General features: G+C 39.6%; 1 pseudogene; it reads right to left on the reverse strand.

The window, feature by feature from the left end:
• Nucleotides 1-7,044: 7,044 nt before the first annotated feature.
• LOC116250430 (polygalacturonase 1 beta-like protein 3) lies at nucleotides 7,045-14,474 on the reverse strand (annotated as a pseudogene).
• Between the last annotated feature and the right edge of the window lie 1,044 nt (nucleotides 14,475-15,518).

Below are 15,518 nucleotides of genomic sequence, written 5' to 3' on the forward strand. Positions count from 1 at the left end.
CATTGGCGCCATAATCATGAGAACCTCTTTTAATTTAAGTTGAGGAGTAATATATATTTCCTGTATACTTTTCTTTTTTTTTCTCCAAAGTTTAATTTATACCCAATTATATTTTTGCCCATCTGTGGAGGGACAAACTTTAAGTTTGATACCGTTGTAGTGTAGACATCTCTTCATTCATGGCATTCATTCATTTGGCATTGTTTTGAACTTGCTGAAAAGTGTTTTGGCTCTCCATCCCATCCCCTCGACTTGCTTTTATATAATAAGATGCTTTTATATAATAAGATGATAGAAAAGAGAGAGGAACCTTGGGTCGTCTTGTGCCATCATCACCATGTGATGATTGCATTGAAACGTTTGATTAACAATTTCTATACCATTATTGCCTCGTGCAAGTCTTTCTAAGAGATCACTTGGTCGTCTTCTCACCTAGGTTGTGAGCCATAAAGAGTGCCATTAGGAGGATTGAGAACTCAATAATTTCATTGTGCAACATGCTTATTGAAGACGATTTTTCTTCTAGAAGCCATTTGGTTATCTCTGGGGCACTAACATTTTTTCTTGGAAATAAGAAATTGTCTTCATCACATCTACATGGCGATGGTCTTTCTAGAGATGAGATCATAACAAAGGTAGCCTTTGTAGCAAAACGGATATCTAATAAAAACGCAAGCCTTGGATTTTGGAGCAAGATTGGGTGACAAGAAAGACTCTAAAAAAGGATAACATGTACATCCAAACACACAGTGGTATTTTAAATCCGGTTCGGATTTCAATAGCATTTCATAAGGAGACTTCATTTCAAGTTGCGAAGAAGGAAAGTAATTAATAAGTATGCTGCAGTTTTGAAGGTGTCATACCATAAAAAATCCTTTAGGAAAACATTACATATTATGGTGATACCAGTTTCAACCACATATCGATGTTTACGCTCGACAACGTTTTTCTGCTGAGGGGTATGTGGGGATGATATTCTTCTTTTTATTCCATGATCATTAGGAAATTGAGAGAACTCATGGTTCATGAATTTGCCCCCACCATCACTCTAAAAAATTTTAATCTCTAACCAATTTGATTTTCAACTATATTTTTTAAGTTTTTGAAACATTGGAAATTGTCTGACTTTTTGGTGAGAAGAAAGATGCATGAGAATTTAAAAAAAAAAAAAAATCATCAACAAGCAGTAAGTAATACCAATAACCCTCTTTAGAGACTTGAGGAGCTGCCCCCATAAATCCGCATACACAATTTAAAGAGGAAAACTAGCAACTTTATTTGAACTTTCAATGAGTAAGCAATGCATTTTTCCAACCACACAACTAAAATGAAAAAACAGCATATTGAGAATGATTTAACAAAGAAGATGTTTGAACAAAAAATTCAAGATTCTAGAGTTGGGATGCCCAAAGCGACAGTGCCAAAGCAGTGGCATCTTTATTCTTTACTAAAGTAGACAACGTTTGATATCCTGAAGTCTTGAAGATTCTCCACCTGACTGTTGCACACCTGCCCATTCTCCACTATGAGAGGCCAACAAGGAGGGACAGACAAAAAGTCCACGCCTATTCATCTCTGATGAAGTGTGTGTTTGGTCTACATGTCCTTAACTAAGAATTTATGATGATCAAATTCAAATAAACATTGATTGTCCCTAGTGAATTTGGCTACGGATAGTAGGTTTTTTGCAATTCTAAGAACATAAAGAACTTGAGGCAAATTAAATTTTGTTTCATTGGCAGAGATAGAGGCATTACCAATATTGGAGATAAGAACATTAGATCCATTGGAGATCATCACGTCATTTGTACCCATATAATCCGATTTCTTATGCAGTCATATGATGGGAAGTGCTTGTGTCTAGGTACCACGCCACATCTGTAGGTTGTTGTTTCAAGGCAATGCCACCAAATAACTTAAGAATATCATAACATGGGCGAGTGGTGTGATATTTTATATCCCAAAATTAACACACTACTGGCTGATTTATCGAGTTAGAATCCTTAAACCCACTGTTACCTTGATTTTGATGATAAGAATTATTTTGTTGATTTCCATTATTTTGAGTAAACTGTTGTCTACCCCTACCACACCCCCTATAGGAACCACTACGCCCATGTCCTCGCTGGCTAAAGAAGGCCACAGAATTTTCAACTTGTTGGAAGGCATGATCATTCATATTTTAAAGTCTTTTTTCATGATTCAACAAGAGAACTTATATCTCAACAAAAGCAGGCAGATTCTTCATGGTGGTAATTGAAGTTATAGAACTTTCATGTAGGTGGATAATTCATTAAGTATGGTGTATAATAGTATCATAGAAACAACTTCATTGACAACAGATAAAGCTACCATGGAGAGATCTCCCTTTCGCATGTCTTGAAGATCTCGTTTTAATTGCAAAATTTTTGATTTTGTGCTCTTTTGACAACAACGTGAAGATTTTCCTTCTCTTGTTTTAAATTCACAAACAAGTAACAGCAGATTAACATGAGGAGACGCTCATTCAAGCATGTTAAGCCGAGGAACATGAATGTCAATTGCCTGAATTTTCCTCATTCCTATTAATGGCTCCACCTTTTCCTTCAGTTGTTTCCTTTCCGTATTGGAAAGCTAGCAGAAGTTGTCATGTTATACAAGCTCTTTGCATTCAAAAGCAACTATACAAGACGAGGACATATTGAATGAAACATCTAAAATTTTCTTTTGGAATAATTTTCGAAAGATACTCCTATTATGTAATAACCATAAGAGCTGCAACTCCTGAAAGACAAAAACATAAATTTGATTGTTTCCTTGGTAGCTTCTGTAAAGCCCAAACTTCTACGTACATCATGAATTGGCAAGTCCTTCTCGGAGTTATAAAACGATCAGGAGTTAAAGAGATTGTTTGGCTAGTAAAGGAGTTGAACCAACCAAGGTAGATCTATGTTACAGACTTGACCATTGTCATTCTTCTTCTTCTAAACTGTTTTCCTACTGGTGTTCAAACTCGATCTGAAATTAGAATGGGACACACTCTCTCTCTTTACTCGTGCTATATAGGGAACCCAATCTGAACTTGGAATTGGGCTCTTTATATCTCGTCATTGGCGGGCTGAGGTAGAAAGACGCTCATCAAAATATGAAGATCTCAGATTAGACAGAGATATACATGAGAGACGCATTCCTAATTTACAGTGCAAAAATGTCTTGCCTAAGCGTAGAAGGGAAAGGAGGATTTGATCTTAAATCCATGGATCGCTATGAAAATATTATCACGTTAGAAGTCAGGTATCCTAGTACTTTTACCATGCACTAACAAAAATGTATCCTTTTATGAACGTGCAGAGGCGTGAGGTTATTTGTAAATGAGACCAACATTTTCTTCAATTCAGAGGTTCATGCCAAACCATCTATTGCTAATTTAACCACAGGATCGTAAACGACTAAACGTTGTTCTTGGCTCTCTACATTGTTTTTCCCTTCATGGATCTCCAATCTTCAACCTCGTAACTGTGCAACCAATGGATGGAAGATGAACAGAGAGTTGTGGTTCGCATCCTGCAGAGCATCAGGCCAGGATTTCTCCCCAACCTTCTCTGCATTTCATAAATTCGAGGAAAAATTTTGGGTAAATGTTGGAGGATGAGCTTCTACCTAGCAATATGACCTATATGGAAAATTAGAAATGTCTGAAGACTCACTTCAAAAGCGGAGTTTCTACAGGGAATTCTCAGGTGGTCGTGAACGCTGTAAAGAGCATTTTGAAAATCGGCCAAATTCGGATTTGGATTCAGATATAAATATAAAAATCAGATTTCGATCAAATACAGATCTTAAAATCAGAATCAGATTCAGATACGACTTTTCTTTGGTCAAATTCGAATATGTGAAAATCTGAACAAACAATATGGTTAAGGGTATATCTTATTTGAATCCGATCTACTGACCTCCCTACTTTGGAGCTCGAGTTTGGTCTTGTGAAACTCAAATGCATTTAAAAAGAACCGTGACATAAACTTTAGAAATCCTAGTTCGATTTCCTTCTCAAAATTCCAAAACCAGATGAACAATTTCTATAAACCAAGAATATATGTCCACAACCAGATTAATTAGTTTACATGGAGGTTTTGATAGGCTTTTATTTATAAGGATCCAAAATGACTGTAATTATATGCACGCCGGACTACATCAAGTCAAGGACTGATCCATCATAAAAATAACCATCTGGATAGCATCTTTAACTTCAAATACAGAGCAGCATGAGACATTGGATACATCTGATGTCCTGTTACATAAGCTTGTAGTTAAACTTCTTACATTGAACTCAACTCCAGTAAGTAGAAGAACCTAAGATGGCAACAAGAAGTTAAAGTTCTTGTTTTTAATGCCGGACTAATGTTGATGGTCGACAACAGAAGGGGGAAGGAAGGGTAATGCACGTATTTTTCCATTCATGAGGAGCGCCATTTGATCCTTCGCCTTCTATAAAGGTGGCATTTCAACAAGGGTAAGAACAGACACACATAGGAGGCCGATCGATGCGCACTGTACATACACCATTCCCCTTGTATTGAGTTGCACACTCTAGTTTGCATTGCAGCGGCACGCAGTTTTTATCGTCCAGCACCTTGCCGCATGGCAGCTTACCCTCGGCCACCACTCTGGAAAATGCTTCCTGCGTACCTGCGCCCAACCAAGCAATATTTAAAAACAATCCAGCAGCTAAAAGTCGTGATGATGATGCTGATGATGGTAGGTTTCATGTTGACGACGAGAAGGAGGATGATGTTGGCAAAAGCAGCGAGTTAAATAGGCTTACCGAAAGAGAAGATGAGGATGGTTATGAGGACCAACAGAAACGTCTGGGATTTCATGGCTTCTTTCTTTGATGGTTCCCTCCAATTGGACTTGCCCACTAGTTAATTTCTTTGGTGAAAAGGGCTGCTGATAGAATGTGTCTATATAGAGATAGATGATGTCGATCCATAAAAGGACTTTCGGGAATGAAATGGAAAAAAAAAAGCCAAAAATGGGAAAAATGAATTTGATTGGTCGTTTTAAGGTATTATATTAAATTAAAATTTCAAAAACAGAAGAATATTTTTAAAAAATGAAAAAAAAATCTACAAAAAATCCAATTCACATTGATCAATTTTCTGGCTGGCGATTCAGAGAAAATCAGCTATATAGATGTAAAATCTCAAAATAAAAGAGGGACAATAACGAAATAGTTGATTCGATTTGAATGGTCTCTTTTCGGTTCGAAACACGAGGCCAATTTGACGATATTCAAAAATCGGCCAATTTTTTCGCATCGCTTCCTTTTCCTTTATTGGCGCCATTCAAAGTTAAGCCAATGATGAGAACCTCTTTTAATAATATATATTTCCTGCATACTTTTCTTTCTTTTTTTTTTCTCCAAAGTTTAAATTATACCCAATAATATTTTTGCCGATCTGTGGTGGGACAAACTTCTAAGTTTGATATCGTTGGAGCGTGATAACATACATTGCTCTACTTAATTGGAAGTTATGTGAAGTTGTCATGTTATACAAGCTCTTTGCATTCAAAAGCAACTATACAAGAGGAGGACATATTGAATGAAACATCCAAAATTTTGGCGATTTTTTGGAATAATTTTCGAAAGATACTCCTATTATGTAATAACCATAAGAGCCGCAGCTCCTGAAAGACAAAAACATGAATTTGATTATTTCCTTGGTAGCTTCTGTAAAGCCCTAACTTCTACTTACATCATGAATTGGCAAGTCCTCCTCGGAGTTATAAAACGATGAGGAGTTAAAAGAGATTGTTTGGCTGGCAAAGGAGTTGAACCAACCAAGGTAGATCTATCTTCCATTGTCATTCTTTTCTTCTAAAATGTCTTTCTACTGGTGTTCAAACTCAATCTGAAATTAGAATGGGACACTCTCTCTCTTTACTCGTGCTAGATAGGGAACCCAATCTGAACTTGGAAATGGGCTCTTTATATCTCGTCATTGGCAGGCTGAGGTAAAAAGACGCTCATCAAAATATGAAGATCTCAGGTTAGACAGAGATATACAGGAGAGACGCATTCCTAATTTACATTGCTAAAATGTCTTGCCTAAGCGTAGAAGGGAAAGGAGGATTTGATCTTAAATCCATGGATGGTTATGAAAATATTTTCACGTTAGAAGTCAGGTATCCTAGTACTTTTGCCATGCACTAACAAAAATGTATCCTTTTATGAATGCCCAGAGGCGTGAGGTTATTTGTAAATGAGACCAACATTTTCTTCAATTCAGAGGTTCATGCCAAACCGTCTGCTGCTAATTTAACCACAGGATCGTAAGCGACTAAACGTTGTTCTTGGCTCTCTCCATTGTTTTTCCCTTCATGGATCTCCAATCTTCAACCTCGTAACTGTGCAACCAATGGATGGAGAGCTGTGGTTGGCATCCAGCAAAGAATCAGGCCTGGATTCTCCCCAACCTTCTCTGCATTTCATAAATTCAAGGAAAAATTTTGGGTTAATGTTGGAGGATGAGCTTCTACCTAGCAATATGACCTATATGGAAATTCAGAAATGCCTGAAGCCTCACTGCAATAGCGGAGTTTCTACAGGGAATTCTCAGGTGGTCTTGAGCGCTGTAAAGAGAATGTTCTACTGCTTGATCAGAACTAAACACGAGCAAAGGATTAAACTATGGTGCTTCACTAATGTCTGGCGTAATAGCTGACGTTTAAAGAACGGTAATCAGTTGTCTTCCAAATAGTGAAGTGGTAGCGAGGGGCAAGAACTGCAATGGGACCAGTAAAGGGGCAGAATGGCACCCATGTTTTGGTCTGGTGTAAGCTTGCCCATATATATGTTGAACATTTTGTTTAGTTCTTTGTTATGCATAGAATTAACTTTAAGGCATTAGATACCATATCTAAGGTGTGGTGTTTGGACTTTTTAGTAACCTCGCCAGAAAATTTTATTTCCTCCGTAAGCAATAGCCGGGATTGATTGAAATTTCTGAGCACAAACAAGATCTTAATTTTCCTAAACCACAAAGACTTTGAGGCAGCCCACTAATCCTGGGAGGCCCATATGAAGTCATTCTGAAATATGAAGTGGCACACCTCGATCTCCCCTAGCTTGTGTCCCAGCGCCCTGAACGTCGTATGGCCCGCACTCCACTGGTTCGTGTCCAGGTGGCAGATCTCCACCTCCTGATTGGCCTTCTTCCCCTCTACGTCGTACACCTTGACGCGTGGCACTGCACGACAATAGTAGACCAGGTAAGGAAACAGGCTCTGGCAGAACGACACGGCCTGTTACCCCACCGCTGTTCCTGCCGCCGACCCCGCCCACCGCCACATGTCAATATATTCGATTGAAATCGGATATCCATCGATCTGATCCGCTTGATAAAAATTTAATATCCGATTAAGAAATCGGATCAAATTAGGATTTAACAAATGACATCCAATCGGATTTGGATTTGAATTCGGATATACATGAATATCGGATCGAAGTCAGATACAAATTCGAATCGGATTCATTTTTAGACAAATATCCTCTATCTAATACTTGAAAAATGGCAAAATTCGGTTCATAATTTGGATTCGGATTCGGATATAAATATAAAAGTCGGATTCAGATCAGATTCGGATCGTAAAATCGGATTTTAGATTCGAATTCGGATATGACTTTGCTTTATTTAAAAAAAATTCAAATCCAAGAATATCCGAAAAAACGGATATAGTTAAAATCGATAAGAATCCGATCCATTAAAATCCCCACCGTCCTCCCGCAACGATGTTGGCCGTCGTCGAGACCCGCGCCTTCTCTCCGAGCACCGACGCCGCAAACTCTGCCATCTGCCATCCCAGGTCACCCATCGCTTCCTTTCGTCCTTCACCAGCGGCCGCTCACAGTCCGCTAAGGTTCCAGCCATCAAGCCCTGAAAAACGGAAAACAAGGGGCGTCATCGGTTGTGATTTTTCCAGAGAGGAATCGTTGTACCCACTGATGCCTACCTGCATACTGCTGGCGTTTAGCATGCAGATAAGCTCCGGCAATCGGGTGGAGCTGAACAGAAGCTTGTCGGCTATCGTCCTCAGCAAGAACTGTTAACAAAACTGTTAAGGATGAATCTGTTGGAGAGAAAATCAGCAATCAAGATATGGAGCTGGTAATAACAGATTGTGATCAAATAAAAAAAGGCAGAAAAATCAGAAGAAAGGGAAAGGCAAAAATTTGGGGATCAAATGAAGATTTCATTTAATCTAAGCAAGAACAACCTTGCCTACAATAAGACGTGATTTCTTCCCTATAAAAGGGACTCGACTCTCCCATTGTAATCATCTTCTTATTGAATGACAAATTGTTCGAGTGCCTTCCGATCGTGGACGTAAGCTCAATCAGAGCTGAACCACGTTACTTGCTGTCTTTCATCCTGCTCTCTTCTTCTGTTTTCATTGTATCAGAGCAATAGAAGCTGCTGCTGCTGAGATCGTTTGAGTCTTCCACGACAGCACAACTGCCTCTTTTGAGAAGAGGCATCAATCATACCACGGCAAGCTGCTGCTGTGGAAAGGGCACGACAACCCTCACACAACCGCCCTCTTTTGAGAAGAGGCATCAATCATACCACGGCAAGCTGCTGCTGTGGAAAGGGCACGGCAACCCTCTCTGCCTAAGACCGTTTGGGTTTTTCCACCGGTATCATTGCTCACGGCGTTTCTGCTGTTTACGGCAGAATCAATCATCTCTTGCTGCTGAAACAAAGGGAGAACAAAGACAAAACAGAGGAAGTTCTCCCTCTCTGTTCACGACAGCTTTATGGGGTGTTGTTAAAATCACCCCCTCTATCGAGCAAGAGTCAAATCGTTTTCTCACCGTGTGCAGATTCTTCAAGCGCCTTTGCAATTTTTTTTTTGAAGATTCGTGGAAACAGCGCTTGTAATTTTAAGCGCCGCTGGTTGTGAAACCGGGTAAAAGAAGAGCAGATTCTTCAAGCGCCTTTGCAATTTTTTTCTGAAGATTCGTGGAAACAGCGCTTGTAATTTTAAGCGCCGCTGGTTGTGAAACCGGGTAAAAGAAGAGCAGGTCGTTTCTTTCCGCCTCTTTATTTCAGTAAACGGCATTTTCTTCACGACTGAAATTGTTCTTAAATGGCGACTTCAACACCTGTTTTCCCTTATCCTTATACTGTCAACGTTGCAAATTTCGTTTCTCTTAAGTTACGAGCTGAAAATTTTCTCTTATGGAAAACACAAATTTTGGCACTGGTTGAGAGCCAAGATCTTCAAGGGTTTTTGACTGGCGAAGTTACTGCCCCACCAGAATTTATTGATGATTCTTCTTCTCAGAAAATTCCCAATCTTCATTTTATTGCTTGGAGGAAGACTGATCGTTTAATCAAGGGATGGATAACCAGTACGTTGTCCGAGAGTGCTCTTGGCCTAGTTGTTGGCCTTGAGACATCCAAGGATATTTGGAGGGTTCTTATGAATACCTTCTCTCGTAAATCGCGTGAGAGAGAATTCCATCTCACGCATTTACTAACTTCGCTTAAGAAGAATGATGATTCTGTGGAAGCCTATATAGGAAAATTCAAACGAATATGCGACGATCTTTCAGCTATTGGAAAATCTATTGACGAAGGGGCTCAAGTTTACTGGCTACTTCAAGGACTTGGAGAAGGATACGAAGCATTTATTGCATCCATGCTTCGACCACCTACTCTTCCTTATGAAGAGGTTGTCTCTCTTCTTCAAAGTTTTGATTCCCGAATAAAGAGTCCCACTCCTCCTATCATGGCCATGACACATCAACAATCTGGACGTGGTCGCATGCGTGCACGCAGCTATAGAGGACGTGGCCACTATCAAGGGCGAGGACAGTATCAAAATCGACCACATGACAATTCCAATCTCGCTTCAAATGGTGATGACAAAAATAACAAAAACCCCGTTGTTTGTCAAATTTGTGGTAAGAAATATCATTCTGCAATCAAGTGTTTTGAAAGATTTAATCATGCCTAACAAGCTGGGGATGCCCAACAAGCACTTGCCGCCATTACTATTGATGATACAAACAACTCAGAATGGTTAGCTGACACTGGAGCATCAGCTCATATGACTGGAAATCTTGGTAAGATTTCTGAAATCTCTACTTATGATGGAAGTGATCATGTTATTGTTGGGGATGGTACGCCTCTTTCTATAACTCATATTGGTAACAGTGAAGTTGTTACAGGCGAATCATCTATTCCTCTTTCTCATGTTCTATATGTTCCAAAACTAAAGAAAGACTTACTTTCTGTTAGTCAATTAACTAGTGCGTTACCATATGTTTTTGAATTTTCCTCCTCTTGTTGTCTCATAAAGGACAGGAGAACCGGGAAAATAGTGGCACAGGGCGGCAAACGTGATGGAGTTTATACCATCGGCAAGGTCAGGCATACAGCATGTTTTTCTTCCAGATTTCGGCGTGCTTCAGAAGAACAATGGCATTTCAGATTAGGACATACCCATAATGGCGTTGTGAGACATTTGCAACAGAAAAATTTGATTAATGTTTGCTCTTCCGTTCCTAGAACTTCTATTTGTCATAGCTGTCAACTTGGCAAATCATGTAGGTTGCCATTTCTTGAACGAGAAAATAAATTTGTTGAACCTTTTGAAAAAATCCATTTGGATTTATGGGGATCAGCGCCTGTTTGTTCTCATTTTGATTATCGCTACTATGTGATTTTTATTGATGAGCATTCTAGATTCACCTGGCTATATCCTTTGAAGTTAAAATCTGACTTCTTTGTTTGTTTTCAACATTTCCAGAAATTTGTTGAAACACAATTTAATAAAAGGATAAAGGTTTTTCAATCTGATGAAGGAGGAGAATATACAAGTACAAAATTTAGAGATTATCTAAAGTCTCTTGGAACAAAACAGTTATTTTCTTGCCCATATACTAAACAACAAAATGGTATGGCAGAAAGAAAACATCGAAATATCACTGAATTAGGTCTGACCATGATGTTGCATGCCAACATTCCCAAGCGTTTCTGGTTTGAAGCTTTTAGCAGTGCTGTTTTTCTCATCAATAGGCTACCATCGTCTTCTCTCAAGATGGATTCTCCTTACTTAAAACTTTTTGGGAAGCATCCTAAGTATGATTTTCTTCATGTTTTTGGATGTCGATGTTTCCCTTACTTAAGAGATTATGCAAAAGATAAATTGGAGCCTCGATCACTGCCATGTGTTTTTCTTGGGTATAGTGATAGTCACAAAGGATATCGTTGTTTGTATCCGGCCACCGGAAAAATGTTTATCTCTCGACATGTTTGTTTTGATGAACATTTTTTTCCTTATAAAGATCCTGCTAAATTATATGATGGAGATTCTCTAACTTCAGATCTGATTTCTTTCAATGACGAACAAGAGAATATAGAGCAAATGGTTCCCGAAAATGAGAATCTTATTCGAACAACTGACGTTCATGAGGAAGAACGAAGTGATATTGGCACTCACTCTCAATCTCAAGAACATTTGATTGACAACATGCCAATTAATGAACAGTCAGTTCACAATTTGCTGGATAGTCTCGGACAGGATGAGTATCAGACAGGCATGACTGACACCACGGGACAAAATCAAGTTCAAAGAAATGAAGAAAGCACTGAGATAGACAATGAACAGTCAGTTCACGAGCAGGTTGATAACTCGGAAGAAGGCGATCATGGAGTTCTTGATACAAACACAATTGAAAGTATGGAACAAGGTGAGCATACTACTCCTCCTTCTGCTATGATTAGAACAATGATCACTAGATCGATGATGGGAACCTTTAAACCGAATCCCAAGTATGCTAACTTACATATTTTGTACCAAGATATTCCTAAAGAACCTTCAAGTGTTAATGAAGCTCTTGGGAAACCAGGCTGGAAAAAGGCTATGGACGAAGAAATTAGAGCCTTAGATGAAAATAAAACCTGGAGACTTGTACCCCATGATCCCAAGATGAATCTAGTTGGCTCAAAATGGGTGTTTAAAACCAAACTCAAATCAGATGGGACATTGGAAAAACTCAAGGCTAGACTTGTTGCTCGAGGTTTCACTCAAAAAGAGGGAATAGACTTCCATAAAACATTTTCTCCAGTAGTTCGTCCTACCACTATTAGAATGGTTCTTTCTATTGCTACAGTTAGAAGGTGGGAAATCAGACAGTTAGATATCAAGAATGCCTTCTTACACGGAGCTATAAATGAAGATGTATACATGAAACAACCTCCCGGGTATGAAGATAAAACAAAACCAGGATATGTTTGTAAATTACAGCGAGCCATTTATGGTCTGAAACAAGCATCACGTGCATGGTATGCACGGCTAAGCAGTTTCCTTCTTGATTATGGTTTTTCTACTAGTATGGGCGATCTGTCTATGTTTACATTACATCGAAGATCAAACACTCTTGTGCTTCTTGTGTATGTTGATGATATGATCCTAACCGGAAATTGTTCTATATTTTTGCAACGCTTTGTTAATGCCTTTTGCAATGAGTTTCCTGTCAAAGATCTTGGCAGATTGAGCTATTTTTTAAGAGTCGAAGTGACTTGGACAGAAAAAGGAATTCTCTTATGTCAAACCAAGTATGCTAAGGACATTCTTGAAAGAGCAAAGATGGAGGACTGCAAACCAAACATCACGCCAATGAGTCCAAAAATGCCTCAGTATAAGGATGATGAAGTAAAATTCGCAAATCCTACTCTCTACAGGCAGATAGTTGGATCCTTGCAATACTTGACTCTAACGCGACCTGATATCTCCTTTGCTGTCAATTATGTTAGTCAGTTTATGCATGAGCCACTTCAGATTCACTATCAAATGGTCAAAAGGATTCTTCGATACATTAAAGGATCAATACACATGGGACTAAACATATTGATGCAAAGCACTCTTGATTTATATGCTTTTTCAGACTCAGATTGGGCAGGATGTTCTCAAACAAGGCGATCCACCACAGGATTTTGTGTTTTTCTTGGGTTAAATTGTGTGTCTTGGAGTGCTAAGAAGCAAAATAGTGTAGCCAGATCTAGTACCGAAGCTGAATATAGAGCAATGGCGTCGACAGCGACAGAACTTACATGGATACAATTCTTAATGAAGGACATTGGAATACCAATTATCAAAGTCCCAATTTTATATTGTGATAATAAGAGCTCACTTTATATGACGGCAAATCCGGTATTTCATAACCGAAGCAAGCACATTCAGATTGATTTTCATTATGTTCGAGAAAGAGTAGCTCAAAAGCAACTTCAAACTGAGTATATTTCAACCACAAATCAAGTTGTCGTTTACCAAAAGCTTATCAAAGCATACTTTCAATCATCTCAAGACCAAACTCAGCCTTCAGCAGCGGCTTAGTTTGAGGGAGAATGTTAACAAAACTGATAAGGATGAATCTGTTGGAGAGAAAATCAGCAATCAAGTGATGGAGCTGGTAATAACAGATTGTGATCAAATAAAAAAGGCAGAAAAATCAGAAGAAAGGAAAAGGCAAAAATTTGGGGATCAAATGAAGATTTCATTTAATCTAGGCAAGAACAACCTTGCCTACAATAAGACGTGATTTCTTCCCTATAAAAGGGACTCGACTTTCCCATTGTAATCATCTTCTTATTGAATGAGAAATTGTTCGAGTGCCTTCCGATCGTGGACGTAAGCTCAATCAGAGCTGAACCACGTTACTTGCTGTCTTTCATCCTGCTCTCTTCTTCTCTTTTCATTAAGAACGACCTCGGTGGCATCTTGTCGTGGATATCCGGCATGGGTATCTGGTTCCCGGACAAGAGATCCGCCTCTCGGAAGAATTTACCGGGCTCCACGAGTGTGGAGGTCGCGCGGGAGGAAGCGTTGATGTAGCTGCCGAAGGTGGTGGTCATCTCGTGGTACTCCTTAAACGTGGTGTACTCGGTCACGTAGGAGGAGAACGACGCCGTCGCTCTGTTACCGTCCTTTCCATCGTCTGTGAACTCAGCTAGTGGGTTCGAAGAGTTGCCGTAGCTGCCAAAGATGAATCCAGCGCCATTACCGCTCAGCCTGTAGGACCAGAAAACATTGTCAGGCTTCTTTGCTCTGTCGGCATATTGCTGGAACTCATTGAGGACGACATTGCCGCTGTGGGAGTAGCTGGTGAACTGATCCAGCAGGTCGTTGCCCTCCTTGTTGTAGGACGTGAAACTGTTGGTGATCACGTTGGACCCTGCCGAGTAGCTTGTATACTGGCTCAGAAAGCCATTTGCGGCGGATCCGTACGACTTGAAGTCGGCGCCGACGACGTTGGACTTCTCGGAGTAGCCCTGGAAGGTCTCGAGCCCCCCTGAAACCAGGGAAGAGACGTACGGGGTCGCTTTCGAACAGAATGTCTCACCATTAGACGATTTTCTTTCTCCATTTTGATCTTCATTTTCAATCTGCCGATCCCACCGTGCTTGCCCTTTTCTGAACATGGCCTAGTGGTCTGGCACCATGCTGCCTACCGGTGGCCATGATCGCATCACAAACAGCCGAAACCTTACTGAACTGTGTCCGATGTTTGTACGTATCTGCGTGTACGTTCAGGTGTACACACACTCACGAGTTTGTAATCGAAATCTTTTCTGAAAAAAATCCTTAAAGTTCTTCTGATAAATTTTAACATTACGAACCATATATATCTCACGAGTCATCGCATGCGAACTTTGTGCCGACAGCCTTGGGTTCTGAGTCAATTCATGATCTTCGATTAACATCAATGCAATCCACATGCGAATTATTTGTTGGTAGCTGTAATCCATTTATGTCCACTTGGGCACGCATGTGGATCCATCTACACATATTTATTGGGAGTTTGATTTCCTTAGGGTTGGCATTAAAATTTTGAAACCTATTCTACATGTGAAACTTCGTAATTAATCTAGAAAATGAATGTCAGTAATTCTTTTTAAGATGAAGAAGCACAGTTTTAATTTGTTGAAGATTTTGAGTTGGAAGGACATCTATAGTAGATTGTTGGTAACTGATCTGTATTGGAATTCCGTTTCTAGAAAAGTTGGTTTGTGTAGCAGTAACCCGTTTCCATTCATGGCAAGTTTAATGCTCGGCCAAATTGTCATCGTCCGGTTGTCAAATAGAACGGATTTTGTCTTTGTGCGGCATAATGGCAGCAAGGACAAGGCTTCAGTTTCGCCGCATGTGAGAGGAATATATGCTCCAGTTGCTTCATGTTTTTTTCTTCTCCTTCAAAAGCTAATGAAACTTTTGCGAGAAAACTTATTCAAAAGTAGCCGAGGAATCCTATAAATATTCCTACTAGATGTAGAAAGTTGAGAAAAAATACCATTGATGAGTTACAATGAGGCAGAGTGAAACGTCAAGCTCACACCAGAGAGTCTGCACTGCAGCTGGGTCAGATCTAACATGGTCATGTATTTATCAATTGTTGGTTGCACCAAATTGAGTTCGGACCTTACTCCTCCCTTCATTAGAGAAGTTAATAGTACTAATCTTACTAA

This window comes from Nymphaea colorata, chromosome 3 (genome assembly GCF_008831285.2).
Source record: "Nymphaea colorata isolate Beijing-Zhang1983 chromosome 3, ASM883128v2, whole genome shotgun sequence".
NCBI lineage: Eukaryota > Viridiplantae > Streptophyta > Magnoliopsida > Nymphaeales > Nymphaeaceae > Nymphaea > Nymphaea colorata.